Source organism: Stenella coeruleoalba (genome assembly GCF_951394435.1).
Source record: "Stenella coeruleoalba genome assembly, chromosome: 16".
Lineage (NCBI taxonomy): Eukaryota > Metazoa > Chordata > Mammalia > Artiodactyla > Delphinidae > Stenella > Stenella coeruleoalba.
In genome coordinates, this window is record NC_137162.1 from 7,047,165 (window position 1) to 7,062,935 (window position 15,771).

A 15,771-nucleotide genomic window follows, 5' to 3' on the forward strand; every position below is an offset into this window, starting at 1 on the left:
TCTGATCAAGACATTGTGAGGCAATGATTAGTTGCTTGCCCTACGACCATGTCTCCCTACTCACTTTGCTAACAAACCCCAATTTTCTTTGCTATGAGATGGCACTGTACTTCAGGCAGGCAGCTCAGAAGGGTAAATATGAGATTAAATCGTTCATGATAAATACATTCTCTTTGCCAGTGATCACTTAGGGGTGGGGGTATGATGAAATTCTGGCCTGTGAGATATCAAGGGAAATTTCTAGGAAGCTCCAGAGCAAGATCTGACAAAAGGAATGATAAAAGGTGATAAAAAAGGAAACCCACAAGAGAAGGCTCTTCCTCTGCTGCTCACGTTGTGTGTCTGTCCAAGGAGCTGGGCACTGGGGCACCTACTTGTAACATTAGGGGACAAGCCTTAGAACAACAGGCAACAGGAGGGTTATGACAGAATGGAAAGTAGAAAGAACTTGGGCCTCTGATAATATCTGAGCTGCTTAATGAACCCATCCTGAACCAGTCTACCTCCAGAAGTCTTGGTACATGAGATAATAAATATTCTTTTGTTTAAGTCACTCCTAGTTGGATTTTCTATTATTTCAAACCAAGGGTCTCCGTGTATATAAGCAACGAAATAAGACTGGACGGCATTTACCCATCTACATACTTGTAAAACCGTGACCTAGACTAGGCTACCTGTGGAAGGGCCACAGAAGTGATGCTGGAGCTGCTGAGGAGATCAGGCTGCCAGCTGTGGGCCTCTTTGGTCTAGAAAAGCAAAATCTGAGTAAACATGATCAAAATCCATTAAGGAAAAAGCATCATTGATAAGATCAGGTGGACTTGGATGCCAGATCCTGAAATGTTGGGGCAGCTAACGCATGAATGTGAACACAAGCCTTGCAAGAGTGGACTGAGGGTGAGTTGGCTACCTGAGCTCTAGGGAAACGGTCTCTCTGAATCCCTGAGACCTGCCAGGACTTACGGGCATTTCCATCCAGCCAGGTCTTAGAAGAGCAACAAGCTTCCCTGCACCCTGTCCTATAAGAACCTGGATGACATCCATCCACCTTATAGGAGCTACGCATTCTTAGACACTGCAGAACTGGGATAGGAGTGCCAGCTCCTTGTCATTAGGTCATGACTCTGGGCCCTTCGGGATCCAGTGCGGCCGTAGGCATGAGGATCAACCTCAAAACCATTTCCTCAAGGGTCTTCTAGTGACAACTGAAGCCACTAGAAGCATTTGCTTTTTTTCTTTTTTATCTTTATTGGAGTATAATTGTTTTACAATGCTGTGTTAGTTTCTGCTATATAATAAAATGAATCAGCTATATGTTTACATATATCCCCATATCCCCGCCGTTTTGAGCCTCCCTCCCACCCTCCCTATCCCACCCCTCTAGGTGGTCACAAAGCACTGAGCTGATCTCCCTGTGCTATGCAGCTGCTAGAAGCATTTTCTTAACAGGTGAGCTTTGATTTTTCAGTGATGCCCCTTGAGGACTCACCAAAAGGCATGACTCATCCCTCGCCACGAAGTCAGTTTGTGTTGTACACCAACCAGAGCTGTGATTCTCAACCTTGGGGGAAGATTAGAATCATAGGGAAATTTTAATTTGTTTAGAGTGGGGCCTAAGCAAAGCTCATCTGGTGGTATTGATGTGTTTCACAAAAGAAAATCCCTTTGATGGGAAATAGGGATTTCCCATATTTGTGTGGGCCCGGGTCACTGAGGGTCAGTTGCTGGGAAGGCCGGGTCCTTTGGATTCTGGTAGTTGTTTGGGTGGGAGTGGAGATGGGATCCTAGGTCTGCTTGGTTGTGGAGCCCATGGGCTCAACAGGTGGGATACACTTTGTCCTGCATCCTCCTCAAACTTTCTATTTTGTCATTGTTGTTACTGTCAGTGATATTTAACTTGGATTTGGAAATAATCCAAAAGAGTCAGGCATAGCTGAGAAATAAAAGCAGTCCCCATCTTAGGAGCAGCTATTTTCCAATATTTTTTTTTAAGTTGGTCGTTTGTTGTGTACAAAGGGTCAGCTCATGGAAAACTGCTCTTTTGATTTGTTCGTTGTTCACTTTTTCTGCTAGTCACAGCTTGACGATGGAGCAGGCCACCCACACTTACTTTATCCTTCATTACTTCTTGTCCAGTTCACACAGGGGTGTGCTGAGTATGGCTTGTACCAATGGAAGAGAAATGAGAGCCCAGAAATAAACCCTCTCATATATGATCAACTAAGATTTAACAAAGGAACCAAGAATATTCAATGGAGAAAAGACAGTCTCTTCAATAAATGATGCTCGGAAGACTAGATATTTACATGCAAAAGAATGAAACTGCACCCGTATCTTACATTATTCACAAAAATTAACTCAAAATGGATTAACTTAAATGTAAGACCATAAAACTCCTGGAATAAAACTTAGGGAAAGAGCTCCTTGACCTTGGTCTTGGCAATGATTTTATGGATGTGACACCAAAAGCACAAGCAGTAAAAGCAAAAGAAACAAGTGGAGCTGCATCAAACTAAAAAGCTTCTGGACAGCAAAGGAAACCATCAACAAAATGAAAAGGCAACCTACAGAATGGGAGAAAATATTTGTAAACCATACATCCGGCAAGAGGTTAATATCCAAAGTATATAAGGAATTCATATAACTCAATAGCAAAAAAAAAGCTAAATAATCTGATTTAAAATGGACAAAGGACATGAACAAATATTTTTCCAAAGAAAATATTCAAATGGCCAACTATACATGAAGAGGTGCTCAACATTACGAGTCATTAGGAAAATGCAAATCAAATCCACAATGTGATATCACCTCACACCTGTTAGAATGGCTATTATCAAGAAGACAAGAGGGCTTCCCTGGTGGCGCAGTGGTTGAGAGTCTGCCTGCTGATGCAGGGGACACGGGTTTGTGCCCCGGACTGGGAAGATCCCACATGCCGTGGAGTGGCTGGGCCTGTGAGTCATGGCTGCTGAGCCTGCACATCCGGAGCCTGTGCTCCGCAACGGGAGAGGCCACAACAGTGAGAGGCCTGCGTACCACAAAAAAAAAAAAAAAAAAAAAAAAAGAAGACAAGAGATAACAAGTACTGGCAAGGACGTGGAGAAAAGGGAACCCTTGGATGCACTGTTGGGGGGAATGTAAATTTGTGCAGCCACTATGAAAAATTATATGGCGGCTCCTCAAAAAATTAAAAATAGAACTACCATATGATCTAGCAATCACAGTTCTGGGTATATATCTGAAGGAAATAAAATCACTATCTCAGAGATATCTGCACTGCACTCCTATGTTCACTGCAGCATTGTTTCCAATAGCCAAGACGTGGAAACACCTAATGTTCCATCAACAAATGAATGGATAAGGAAAATATGCTACACAGAGAGGCAGAGAGAGAATACTACTCAGCCATAAGAAAGAAGGAAATCCTGCCATTTGTGACATCATGGATTTAAATTCTACTTCACCTGGTTTTGATACTCCAGCTTTCCTTTTTGTTGTAATTGCTTAGTATTGCTTTACCAGCTCATTATTTTCAACCTTTTTCGATCACTTACTTTTAAATATGTTTATATTGTATTAAGCTGCATTGGTTTTTAACACCTAATATGACAATCTCTGTCTTTAATAGTGGAATTTAGTTTGTTTATATTTAATACAATGACTGATATACTTGATTTTATTGCTCTGTCTTACTTTATTATTTAAAGTATTGTGTCTTCTTTTACATTTTTCCCATGTTGCACATACAACCACCCCAGAATAATAATATTAATACTGCCACCAATATGCTTACTAAAAGTATTAAATATTTTATCGTACGCTCTCCCTTTCTCCCCCTTTATGATAGTCTTACTCTGTCGCCAGAATATATAGCCATTATGCTCTAGATGTGCCCCCTCTAACTCCTCATTTAGTCTATGGTCTATAGTTGACTGTTATTTAATGCTCACCGCCAGTCCTTTGCTGATGACTCTCTAGTCATGTGGGGTGTCTGAAGTTTTCTCTCCAGGGGGTTCCTCAGGAATGCCTCATGGGAGCAATGATAGTTTGTCCATGATCCTCATGCCTGAAAGTTAGTTTTGCTCAATATAAAACCCTTGGCTCACATTTTCTTCTCTTGCGTTGCAGTTTTGATCTGTTTCTTGAGTATGCCTTTCTCACAGGTGTCTGTAGGGCTGTTATTCTGCTCTCCTTTTTAAATAATGATAATTTGGGAATAATTTTGGAATTTTGGCCATGATACTTTTCTGTTACTCTTTTTTTATGGGAAATTAGTTCTCCTGAACTTTTAGAATGAGGAAGGGTCCAAAAAAAGCTCTCCTAACATCACAGAGCTCCCTCTTCTGTTGTTTGTCTGTGGTGCCCAAATTATTGTGGCTTGTTTTCTGGGCTTTCCTGCCTCTGTTCCTCTGCCCCCTTTTGACCTGGATTTTTCTTTCCCCCCTTTCTCTTGTCTATATCCTGCTCAATTTTCATTATATTCCCAGCGTTTTCTCCCTCATGAGGGACCCCTTTAGTTCATACCACAGCCCCTTGCAGTTGACTCTTACTGAGAGAGGGCAGAACCACCCCCCCCAGTCCAGCTGCTACTGCCTGCTTTCCCCTCCTTCTTTCCCATGAGTCCCTCCTGGTATTTGGGGTCTCCTGTACGGAGATTCATTCAATGCCACTCCATCTCCTCCTCCACTTCCCTCCTGCACAGACACTGATAACATGCAAGTCTTATGGCTCTCGGTGTTTCTCCCACCCACCTGTATTTTGGCATGAATAGAGACAATCTAGTGTTACCTAGTTGTGTCATAAATGTCCATGGGTTTGGGATTTTGCTATATCGTTTCTCTCACTATGTTTACATAGATTTAGGGAGATTGAAAAATCCATGCTGTATTCATGAATCCATACTAATAAAAATGAAGGATTGAATAAATAAATGGAGGAGAATAGACAAAGTTCCTGTGCAGAAAAATTCCAGACAACGTATGTAGATGTTCCACTTTGAATGACGTAGAGCCTGACTCCCACTAGTGAAGTGTGGGCTGCCCATGGTGACTTCTTTTCAATGAGGACAGCAAGGGAGGTGGGAAAGTCACTTTACAGCAGAGAAACCTGATGACACAACCACAGCCAGGTGTTCAAGGTGAACATTGACAGTGATAAGTCATATTGATGGTCTGTACCCTCGATATGATGTAATCATCATGACACTTTACATCTGTGATCTTCCTCCCCAAAGCCCATAACCCCAATCTAATTATGAAAAAAACATCAGACAAATTCCAATAAGGAGGCACCCTACAAAATACCTGACCAGTCCTCCTCAAAGCTGTCAAGATCATCAAAAGAAGGAAAGTCTGAAAAACTGTCACAGCCAAGAGGAACCTGAAGAGGCATATGACTAAATGTATTGCGGTTCCAGGAATCAGAAAAAGGACATTACATTAAAACTTAGGAAATCTGAATAAAGGGTGGACTTTAGTTAATAATGACATAGCGATATCGGTTCATTAATAGAGACAAATATACTATACTAATGTACAAGGTTGATAACAGCAGACATTGAGTGTGGGATATATAAGAACTCTCTGTACTGTCTTCAAGATTGTTCTGTAAATCTAAAACTATTCTAAAATAGAAAGTTTTTCTTTTAATCCAGGGGCAGGGGAGGGATTCAAAGGTAAAAGGGAGGCATTGCTCAAATATGAAGAAAAGTAAAGTGTGACATTATTTTAATGAATTGATGGAATGCAGAATCCATTTGAATATTCTCTTTTGAGTGGTCCAGGAAAAAGGACATTGGAACCATTGAGAAGGAAATGCAGTCATAGTGTAAGTTCTTTTCTGAAAAATATTTGCATAATCATGCTCATGTAAATGCTTGTTATTGACTTTAATTCTATAGAGTTTATTCATAGATAGACAGAATAAAATGTTGGCATTCCCTGCAGAGTCAAAGTAAAGTATACAACTTGGAGAAGTTGGAAAGTGGAAGAGGAGAGGTGAGAGGTAGGGAAACGGAGCAATAACAGCCCCAACTTACAAAATGGAAAGTCGAGAGCACTGCTTCTATGTGACGGAACAAGAAATCAAGAATTATGTCATTTTTTAATATTTTAACAGCTTTCTTGAGGTATAATTTACATACCATAAAATTCACTCCTTCAGTGTACAATTCAGTGCTTATTAAAAAATTCACAGGGCTGCGCAACATTTCTGTTGCCTCAGGAAGAGACCTTGCGCCCATTTGCAATTACTCCCTCTTCCCACCTACAGCTCCTGCCAACCACTAACATTCCTGTCTGTATAGATTTGCCCTTTCTGGACATTTTGCACATGTGGAATCATACAGTATGTGGCCTTTTGTGTCTGGCTTCTTTCACAGAGCTCAATGTTTTTGAAGTCCATCCGTGTTGTAGCAAGTGCCGGTACTTCACCCCTTGTTATTGGTGAATGATGTTTTTGTATGGCTGTAGCACATCTTATTTGTCCACTCATACGTTGGTCTACATTTGGGTTGTTTCCACCATTTGGCTATTATGAATAGTGCTGCTATGGACATTCTCATGCAAGTCTTTGTGTGGACATACGTGTTTGTTTCTCTTGGGTAAATACCTACGCGTGAATCATTACTAGGACACATGGCAAATTTATGTTTAACTTTTTAAGGAACTGCCAAACTGTAGATAATTAAGTGTAGGTACAAACTATACAAAACCAAACGATTACAATTAAACGGGAAGGGGGACGCGGGACTATAAAGTTAATAAATGATGATTTAATGGTTTAAGTGATTACCTCCGAGGAGCAGGATTGGGAGGGGAACAGTGGGGCCGGAGACCCATTATAAGTCCCTTCGTACAACTTTCTTTTGTAACCATACACAAGTGTTACTTTGATTTGAAATTTTTTTGATAAAAAATAAGCGACTTGGCCCAAGAGGGAGGCCATGGGAACTATACAAAAGCAAGATGATGGGTTGGATGCTCATGGAGGAAATTAAAAGGGGGAAAATTCTAGTGATCTTTAGGGGAATATTTGAAAAAAACTGGGAAACGCAGAGTGTCAGTCCATGCCAATCATGTTGGAAGCACACACAGCCATTATAATTGCTTACAGTCAGTAGGTATTGCCAACACTGAGAAACCTTTCAGCTGAAGATTCAACTTTCTAATGGCCTGGGTTAATTAGAATTCTCCAGAATGAGACAGATCCTCTGGTATGGTACCATGTGGAATGAGACTTTTCAGTAGACTTCCTTTGTTATTGTTGTTTTTTCATCACAGTATCACTTAGCGTATTTCAACCCAGGCTTGTATATTCAAGTAAAGTGGCTTAGATAGGGGGTTTATTTTTCCTCAAATCCCAAAGAGTGTAGGGAAACAGCCCTAGCAGTTTCTAGGGCTGACCAGTGGCTCTCCGGCATCGGTGCTCTGGAACCACGCCCTGGAGATTTTCCTGGCCTGCCCCAGAGGATCTCAAGGTGGCTGCAGCAGCTCCAGCCTTCACGTCCTCACACGATAACATTCAAAAGCAAGAAGAGAGGGGTGAAGGGTTCTCCTCACATGTGTCTCTCTCTCCTCTCTTATCAGGAGGAAAGTCTCATCCAGAAGCTTCCAGGACACTTCCCTTTATCTCTCATTAGCTAGGATGGGCCACATACTCATGCCTGAGCTGCAAGGGAGGCCGGGCTCGCCTGATGGGTGGATATACTAATGTGCTAGGGCTGCCATAACAGTGTCACAACCTGGGTGGCTTAAGCAACAGAAATGTATTTTCTCACAGTTCTGGGAGCTGGAAAGCCAAGATTAAGGTGCCAGCAGGATTGGTTTCTGATGAGAACTCTCCCAGGCTCGCAGACGGTCACCTCCTCTCAGTGTCTTCACGCAGCCTTTTCTGTGTGTGTGCACATTCCTGGTGTCTCTTCCTCTTCTTATGAGGTCACCAATCATAATGGATTAGGGCCCACCCTTTTGACCTTATTTAACCTTAATTACTTGCTTAAAGGCCCCATCTCCAAATATAATAATATTGGGGGTTACGACTTGAACATACGAATTTGTAGGGACACAGTTCAGTCCACAACCATAGACAACTAGGATCACCTGCCCACAATCACCAGATGATTCTGACTACTCTTCCTCTTTGAAATATCCAGAACTTGTGCTGTTCTTTAATTTTATAACAATAAAGATCTTAGTACAACATTTCCTAGAGAACCAAGGGTAAGCAGTGCTTCCGGCTTTCACCACCAGAGCTATGAACTCTTCCCACTGTCTTCTCTATCCCAGAAAACACGCTCTGCCTATCACTTAAGATTGCTTATAAGGGTCTTTTAAGCAAGACAACATTCGGAGTGCACTTAAATGCCATCCATTACCATCAAGTGGTGACATTTTCTTCATTTGTAATTCAGAAAAAGAGAACACATCTCTAAATACAGCAAAGAGACACTCATATCAAAGATACTGGACCAAAACAATTGTTGTCCCTTGTATTTCAAGTTTGGAGAACAGAGCTAATAAAAGATTACAGAGAAGGCCCAGGAGCCATAGGAACAAGTTTGAGCAATCACTTGTCACTTGAGGTTAGCACAGAAGTTATTTTAACAAGATATTACTTGCAGAATTTCCACCATAAATCTTTTATTAAGTCCAAGAATCTCAGTCAAGACATTTCCCATGCAGGATTGTCAGGAATAATCTTCGTTCATCGCTTCCTTTAAAACCTGAGGTTGAGAGACACTAAGTGCTAAACCGACTGACCTTCACATAAACCTAATATTATTATTGATTTTCTTCTACTCAAAGAGGTGAAATATATTTTTTGGAAGCAACCATTAACGAGCCTCTTTAGATAAGCCTGGAAAAAGCCAATGAGTATTTATTTTGCACTCCTGTTTGCTCAGAGAGGAAGCCCCTGGTTGGGTATAATAAGCCTCAACCCATTTTGATTGTTCTGCATCACCCCTGGGCACAATAAAGAAAGAGCAGCAAAGGCAGCCTAGTCAGAGGGTGAAAAATGCTGTAGAATCCCAGCAACCTTAGAAGGCCATGCTGTCCTTCCTAATTAGGCAGGATTTCTTATTCTTAGAGTTTTCAGGAAAGATGTCCTCGCTCCCCTCGGTAGCCCTGCTCTGGCGTGTCATCCAACATTTCCACCTCCCAGCATCAAATAAGCTGGTTGCATCCACTGAAGATGTCTAGATTCTTTTTTTGTTTTTTTGTGTGCATGTGGATGTCCAGTTGCTCCAGCACCATTTGTTGAAAAGACTATCTTTTCTCCATTGTTTGCCTTCGCTCCTTTGTCAAAGACCAGTTGACTCTATTTATGTGGGCCTATTTCTCTGTTTCTTCCTCTACTCTGTTGATCTAGTTGTCTGTTGTTTCTCCAGAACCACACTGTTTATAGCTTTATAATAAGGCTTGAAGTCAGGTAGTGTCTTCTGACTTTTTTCTTCTCCTTCAGTGTTGCGTTGGCTACTCTGGGTCTTTTGTCTCTCCATATAAACTTTACAATTAGTTTGTTGCCATCCACAAAATAACTTGCTGGGATTTTGACATCCATTGCAAGAGTTTTTTCCCTTTTACTTGCATCCTTTAACATGTTTTTTAAAAGGCACTTTTGGGACTTCCCTGGTGGTCCAGTGGGTAAGACTCCGTGCTCCCAATGCAGGGGGCCAGGGTTCAATCACTGGGCAGGGAACTAGATCCCACGTGCATGCCACAACTAAGAGTTCACATGCCCCAACTAAGAAGCTTGCATGCCACAACTAAGAAGTCCACGTGCTGCAACTAAAAAGATCCTGCGTGCCGCAACTAAAGGTCCTGCATGCCGCAACAAAGACCTGAATGCCGTAAATAAGACCTGGCGCAGCCAAAATAAATAAATAAATAAATACTTTAAAATATAAAAAATAAAAAGGCACTCTTGAAGAAAGTGCCAGACTCTTCCCATGTCTTACCAAAGCAAGAAATTTTATTGGCCTCGATTTGGTACAACAAGCCTGGGGCCGAAGTTGAGTCTTCAGAGGCCATTGTGTGGCTATCAGCTTCACTCTGACAGAACTGGGCTCATGGTTTACCATTGGTCAGCTGCCACATCTTATACATTAAGATCACTCTCCTGGAATTTAAGACTAATTAAAATAAAAGTCCATCAGTTTAGACAATGAGGATGTTTGAAATGGAGCAGAAACAAACACTTAAAGAAATCATATCTGTAATGTACACTTGATAAGTTTATCCTCTAGGCCTTTGGTTTTAAAAAAATACTGCTAAATATGCTGTTAATGTTCTGACACATGACAATTTTTTTAGGTCTTCCCAAACCCTCTAAGTTGGATAATTTAAAAATATACGGTATATTAAGCAAGGCAATTATAAGAGGGGGAAAGATTTTTAAAATAAACTAACAGAGACTGAGTGGGTTTTAAGATGCTTATGTTATGCCACAGAAAGTGATTTTAAAATACTTTAAAATTTTAGCCATGCAGATACTTATCATGGACTCAAGCCCAACAAGAACAAAAGTCATTATCATCTGTAATAGTTACCTAAAATACACCCTGTCTTCTGCCTGTTAACACTCACCAGTTCTAAAAGCAGATACACATGATCCTTACAGGTCTCTGCAATTCCTGGAACTCAAAAAATATGTAAAAAAAAATCCATCGAGAGAAGATTTAAGATTTGCATACTTTCTTACTACATATATCAATAAAGATGGAAAAGAAAGGGGAGCTAGTGGTATGCTAGGAAATGTTTAGCAACCAACTCTCTACAGGAAAAATTTCCACCCTGATTTCTAGTCTAGTGTTTTACATATTTCTGCACCCAAGTAATCATCACCCTGATCAAGAAATAGAATGGATATAACACCGTAGAACAGGGGTCCCCAACCCCAGGGCGGTGGACCGGTACCAGTCTGCAGCCTGTTAGGAACCGGGCTGCACAGCAGGAGGTGAGCAGCAGGCAAGTGAGTGAAGCTTCATCTGCCGCTCCCCGCCGCTCCCCATCGCTCCCCATCGCTCGCATTACTGCCTGAACCATCCCCACCCAGCCGTCTGTGGAAAAATTGTCTTCCACGAAACTGGTCCCTGGTGCCAAAAAGGTTGGGCACCGCTGCCCTAGAACACTCTCACATTCTCCTTTACTAGTCACACCACACAAACACACACAATGCACACACGCAATCACTATTCTGACCTCTTCCTTTATAGGTTTGTTCTGCCTGTTCTTAAACATCTTATAAGTGGTTACATTGTATATACTCTTCTGTGTCTGACTTTTTTTCATTCTTCATTATGTCTGTGAGAGTCATCCACGTTGTTGTCTGTAGCAATATTTATTCTTTTTCCTTTCTGTGTAGTAGTCCATTGTATATCTACTCTTGATGAACATTGGGTTGTTTCCAGTTTTAAAATAAAGCTGGTATGAACACTTTTGTACATTCTTTTGGGGGATATGTGCACTTACATCTCTTGGGTATTTACCTAAGACTCTAATTTCTAGGTCATAGAATATATGCTTGCATAGCTTTACTAGATTCTGCCAGACAGTTTTCCAAAGAGATCGGACAAATTAACTCTCCCACTAGCAAAGGATGAGAGTTCTAATTGCTCCACATCCTCATCAACACTTAGTACTAACAGTCTTATGAGTTTTAGCCATTCTGGAGAATGTACAGTGATGTCTCATTATGATTTAAATTTGCATTTCCTGATGAGTAATGTCAAACAGTTTTCACATACTTATGTGCCATTTGAATATCCTTTTGGTGAAGTGCCTGTTCAAGTCTTTTGCCCATTTATTTATTTATTTTTGGCTGCATTGGGTCTTTGTTGCTGCATTGCAGGCTTTCTCTAGTTGCAACGAGTGGGGGCTACTCTTTGTTGTGGTGCACGGGCTTCTCATTGAGGTGGCTTGTCTTGTTGCAGAGCGTGGGCTCTAGGCACGCGAGCTTCAATAGTTGTGGCACGTGGGCTCAGTAGTTGTGGCTCACAGGCTCTAGAGCGCAGGCTGAGTAGTTGTGGCACATGGGCTTAGTTACTGTGTGGCATGTGGGATCTTCCCGGACCAGGGCTCGAACCTGTGTCCTCTGCATTGGCAGGCAGATTCTTAACCACTGAGCCACCAGGGAAGTCCTTTTGCCCATTTTTGTTAGGTCGTCTCTTTCTTATTGACTTGTAGGACCTCTTTATATATTTTGGATACAAGTCCTTTGTTAGTTACATGTGTAGCAGGTATGCCTTTTCACTCCCTTAACTCCCTTTACTCCCTAGTATTTTGATGAGCAAAAGTTCTTATTTTTAATGAAGTCAAACTTTGGCAATCTTCTTTTGTGGATAGCATTTGAGGGAGTGTGTGGACCCTATTTAAGATACCTTTGCCTAAGCCACGATCATGAAGATAGTCTCCTCTGCTTTCCATTAGGTAATACGTTGCTTCTGCTTTCAACTGTCTCCACGTTTTGTCGAATATAAGTCAGACATAAACACTTAAAATTCACAAGTTCTAAAACTATCATAAGTCAGCATTATCATAGCACAAATGTAACTGTCAACCTGACAGATTTTGCATTATGGGAACATGTGCCAGGCAGATGCCTAGCCTTTAACTGGACACAACATATGGGTTCTGAGATTAGGTATACACACCTAAACTCAGAAAAAGACCGGGGTAGAGCCACAGTCTCCCTCACAGCAACACATTTATTGAAAGTTCAGACCTGTGCACAGGGATAGCCCCAGAAGCCTTATTCCAGGGCCAGTCCATGTAACTGGACTGGTAGCCCCACCTGGTTAAAATTGGACTCTAACACATTTGAATGGACATGATTTTTTTTTTAATTACAGTCCTAAAAACCTTGTCACTAAAGTATTCCAAAAGTAAAATTTGAGTCAAATATTTCATGTACCTCTGGTAATTCTGATTTGAAAACCACAGTCCTGATATTTACATAATTTTATAAAATTCAGCAGAAATCTGCTGCAGTCACCCTTGGAAGCCCCTTGACTGGCCTGGAAACCCCTGATGATGACAAGGCAGATGATAGACTCCACTCTCCGTGACCCGCCTTCAAATCATGGGGAGATCTGTCCTTCTTCATTGAGATGATGTACAGAAATTCATAATGTTCTATAAAACGTGCAGCAGCAATCAATACAGATTTACAGCTGCATCCTCAATGAGTCTTTAAATATTTATGCCATTGCTTTACTTAAGTTACTCACTGAATTATACTGTGTGCGGTCCTTATGCATTCAACAAAACGTTGATTAAATATCCCCTGCTCTGTTTAGCGTTAGGAAATTACATTCTTTGAGACAGCAAACAGTCAGCAAGCAAACCCACCCCAGCGAAGGCAGGATAAACTGACTGACTTCTCAGTGTCCACACACATGCTGGAGGGACGCAGAGCTGCAGATAGGAAAGGAAGTAAAGTAAGATGTATCAACCTATTGTGTGCTATTTGTCATTTCTTATTCATCCAACCTCATGAGGACGATGCTTTACTCCCAAGGAGACGGAGACTTTGGGGTGTTTGAGTAGCTTCTGCAAGATCACACGCGGTCCCTGTGTGTGGGGAGCTGGGGTCGGGAATCGTGCCCAGGCCTCCCTCATCAAAAATCTTCAGTGTGTGCCTGGTGGCCACAGGCTGGGAGAAGGAAGTGAAGCTGGGGCTGCCTGGGGCAGCTGGCTTTTTCTCAGCTGTTTCGAGGTGGATTTAGGTGGATTTAGGTCTGCCTATACCTAGGGAGTCTTTGTGTGTCGGGATCCATAGGTTTCTCTCTTGCTGAGTTTTACAGCTGAGGCCAGTATTTCTGCTGATAAATGCGCATGGACAAGCTCCTCAATTGCCTTTTCATTCCTGGAGATATTATTTAGTACATTTCTTTGATGGCTGGTGACGCACAAATCGGTTTTAATATCAGTAATGTACCATTTGGAAAACATTCAATTTCTAGGCCCGCCAAAAAAATATCCCTCCGTGTCAGGATTTATTGAAGCCAATCCTAGGAGGCTACAGGAGAGTGGAGTTCCTTAAGCAGAAGTGTAAACAGATGGTCTTTGCAAAGTGCTTGCGTTCTTAAGCACCGAATTAGTTTTGGACAGAATGGAGTCACATATGCCAATGCTCGTTGGCCAGCGGAGTGGTGGCAGAGAGGCATCAGAGCTATCATGACATTCTTCAATCCTTTGGGCTTGATTTGGGCCCCAGTGATCAGAGAGAAATGGTTACGAATTGCCAGGTGCCCCCTGGGTTGGATAATGCAGGGAGAGAGCACACAATTGGGAGACAGTAATGAGTAACCCCGAAGGATTTCAACACAGTTGGGACCATTTGATGTTCAACACATCCTTCAGGACCACCTCCTCCCTAGTCAGAAATCAGTGAAGCTGTGATTGCCAGCTACTGGCCTCATCCAAAATAGCAACCCCCAAAGGGAACCCACCGGCTCCGTGTGAGCTGCGTTCAGAAGGCCCTGGTTGCCGCTCATTCAAGGCACCCTCACCCCAACTCCCCCAGTCAGTCCTTCCCCCACTGGCTCCTTCCCACTCTCCTCTTTTTGAGGTCTTTTCTCCTCCATCTCCAATGATTCTCTCAATCCACCATCTTAACACGAACATTCTCACGTGGCCCTGCAGCCCCGTCCAGGGCCGCCAGGCCTGATCTCCAGTCCCTCTGCGTCTGCTGCTCCCATCCCCACATGAAGTACCTGAGACCTGGCTTCCCTCCCCAGCACTACACTAAAGCTGCTTCCTCAAATAGTGCTGAAATCCCGTAACCAGCCCGGAATTGGCATATCTCAGGAGCGCAGTCAAGATGTTGGATAATTAAACCAAGTGACCTTGTGGACAGCTTCTCTTTCTTCAACTGCTCTACCATGCTGAGCGCTGCTGGCAGCCAGCTGCCTACTCACACCTCCCTCCCCAGCTCCTGGGGCCATGAACCTTGAGCTTCCCCTTCTACTCCTCTGACCACATCTGTGCTTCCCATTCTGCCTCCCCTGCCACCTCCAAGCCCCTGGTCACTTCTCTTCTCAGTGCTCTCTTGATGGGAGCCATTGTCCCCAGGCCAGCATTCCCAGACTCCACCTTCTTTTTAATTTATTTTTAAATGCTTCAGGAGGGCTTATTAGTATTGGTGTGGAGCATGAATACAGGGGCCAAGTCTCATGGGGAGCCCACCAAGTACAGTAGGCCAGCATTCCCCTTTGTAGGCTCCTTATCAACTCAATAAGTGTTTGACTTCTTTTTTTAATCCAAAACAATTTGACAAAATGTTAACACTGAACATAGAGGATGATAGGCACCAGGGTACTTACTCTAGTCTCTAGAGTTTCTGCATGCTCAAAATACATCACAGTAATAATTTTTTAAAGAAACCAAACTATAACCCAAAAAAAGGGTGGTTATATAAGTCTGAGACACACTGGACTGAACAAAGTTAAACTGAGTTATTTACAGCAATCCTTCTCAGGGCCTCTGGTATTCAAATGTGGGCTATGAATTTCCAAAAGCTGAATGTCGTAGGCAGCGATGCTCCAACTGATTTGGCCACAGAAACCTTCATCCAGTTCCTAATACTGATCAGCCTGGACCATTGTTCTGCTTTCTCGAGGCTTTACCAATATCTGGGGATACTGAGATTTTAGACACATTCTTGTCCTCAAGAGCCTTAGTCCATGGGGGAGTGGGGGGTGGAGGTGTGGGGAGATTTACTAACAAATAATGAAAATCCAGAGTCTATCTGAATCCAGTAAACATGTGG

At 42.4% G+C, this 15,771-nt stretch overlaps 1 long non-coding RNA gene across 1 annotated transcript in view; it reads left to right on the plus strand.

The window, feature by feature from the left end:
- The window catches only part of LOC307174879, a 157,400-nt gene extending 153,665 nt beyond the window's left edge, over window positions 1–3,735 (plus strand). The window contains exon 4 of the long non-coding RNA XR_013824192.1: window positions 3,300–3,735. This is a non-coding gene — a long non-coding RNA (uncharacterized lncRNA). The remainder of the gene's footprint in view (window positions 1–3,299) is intronic.
- The last annotated feature ends 12,036 nt before the right edge of the window (window positions 3,736–15,771 follow it).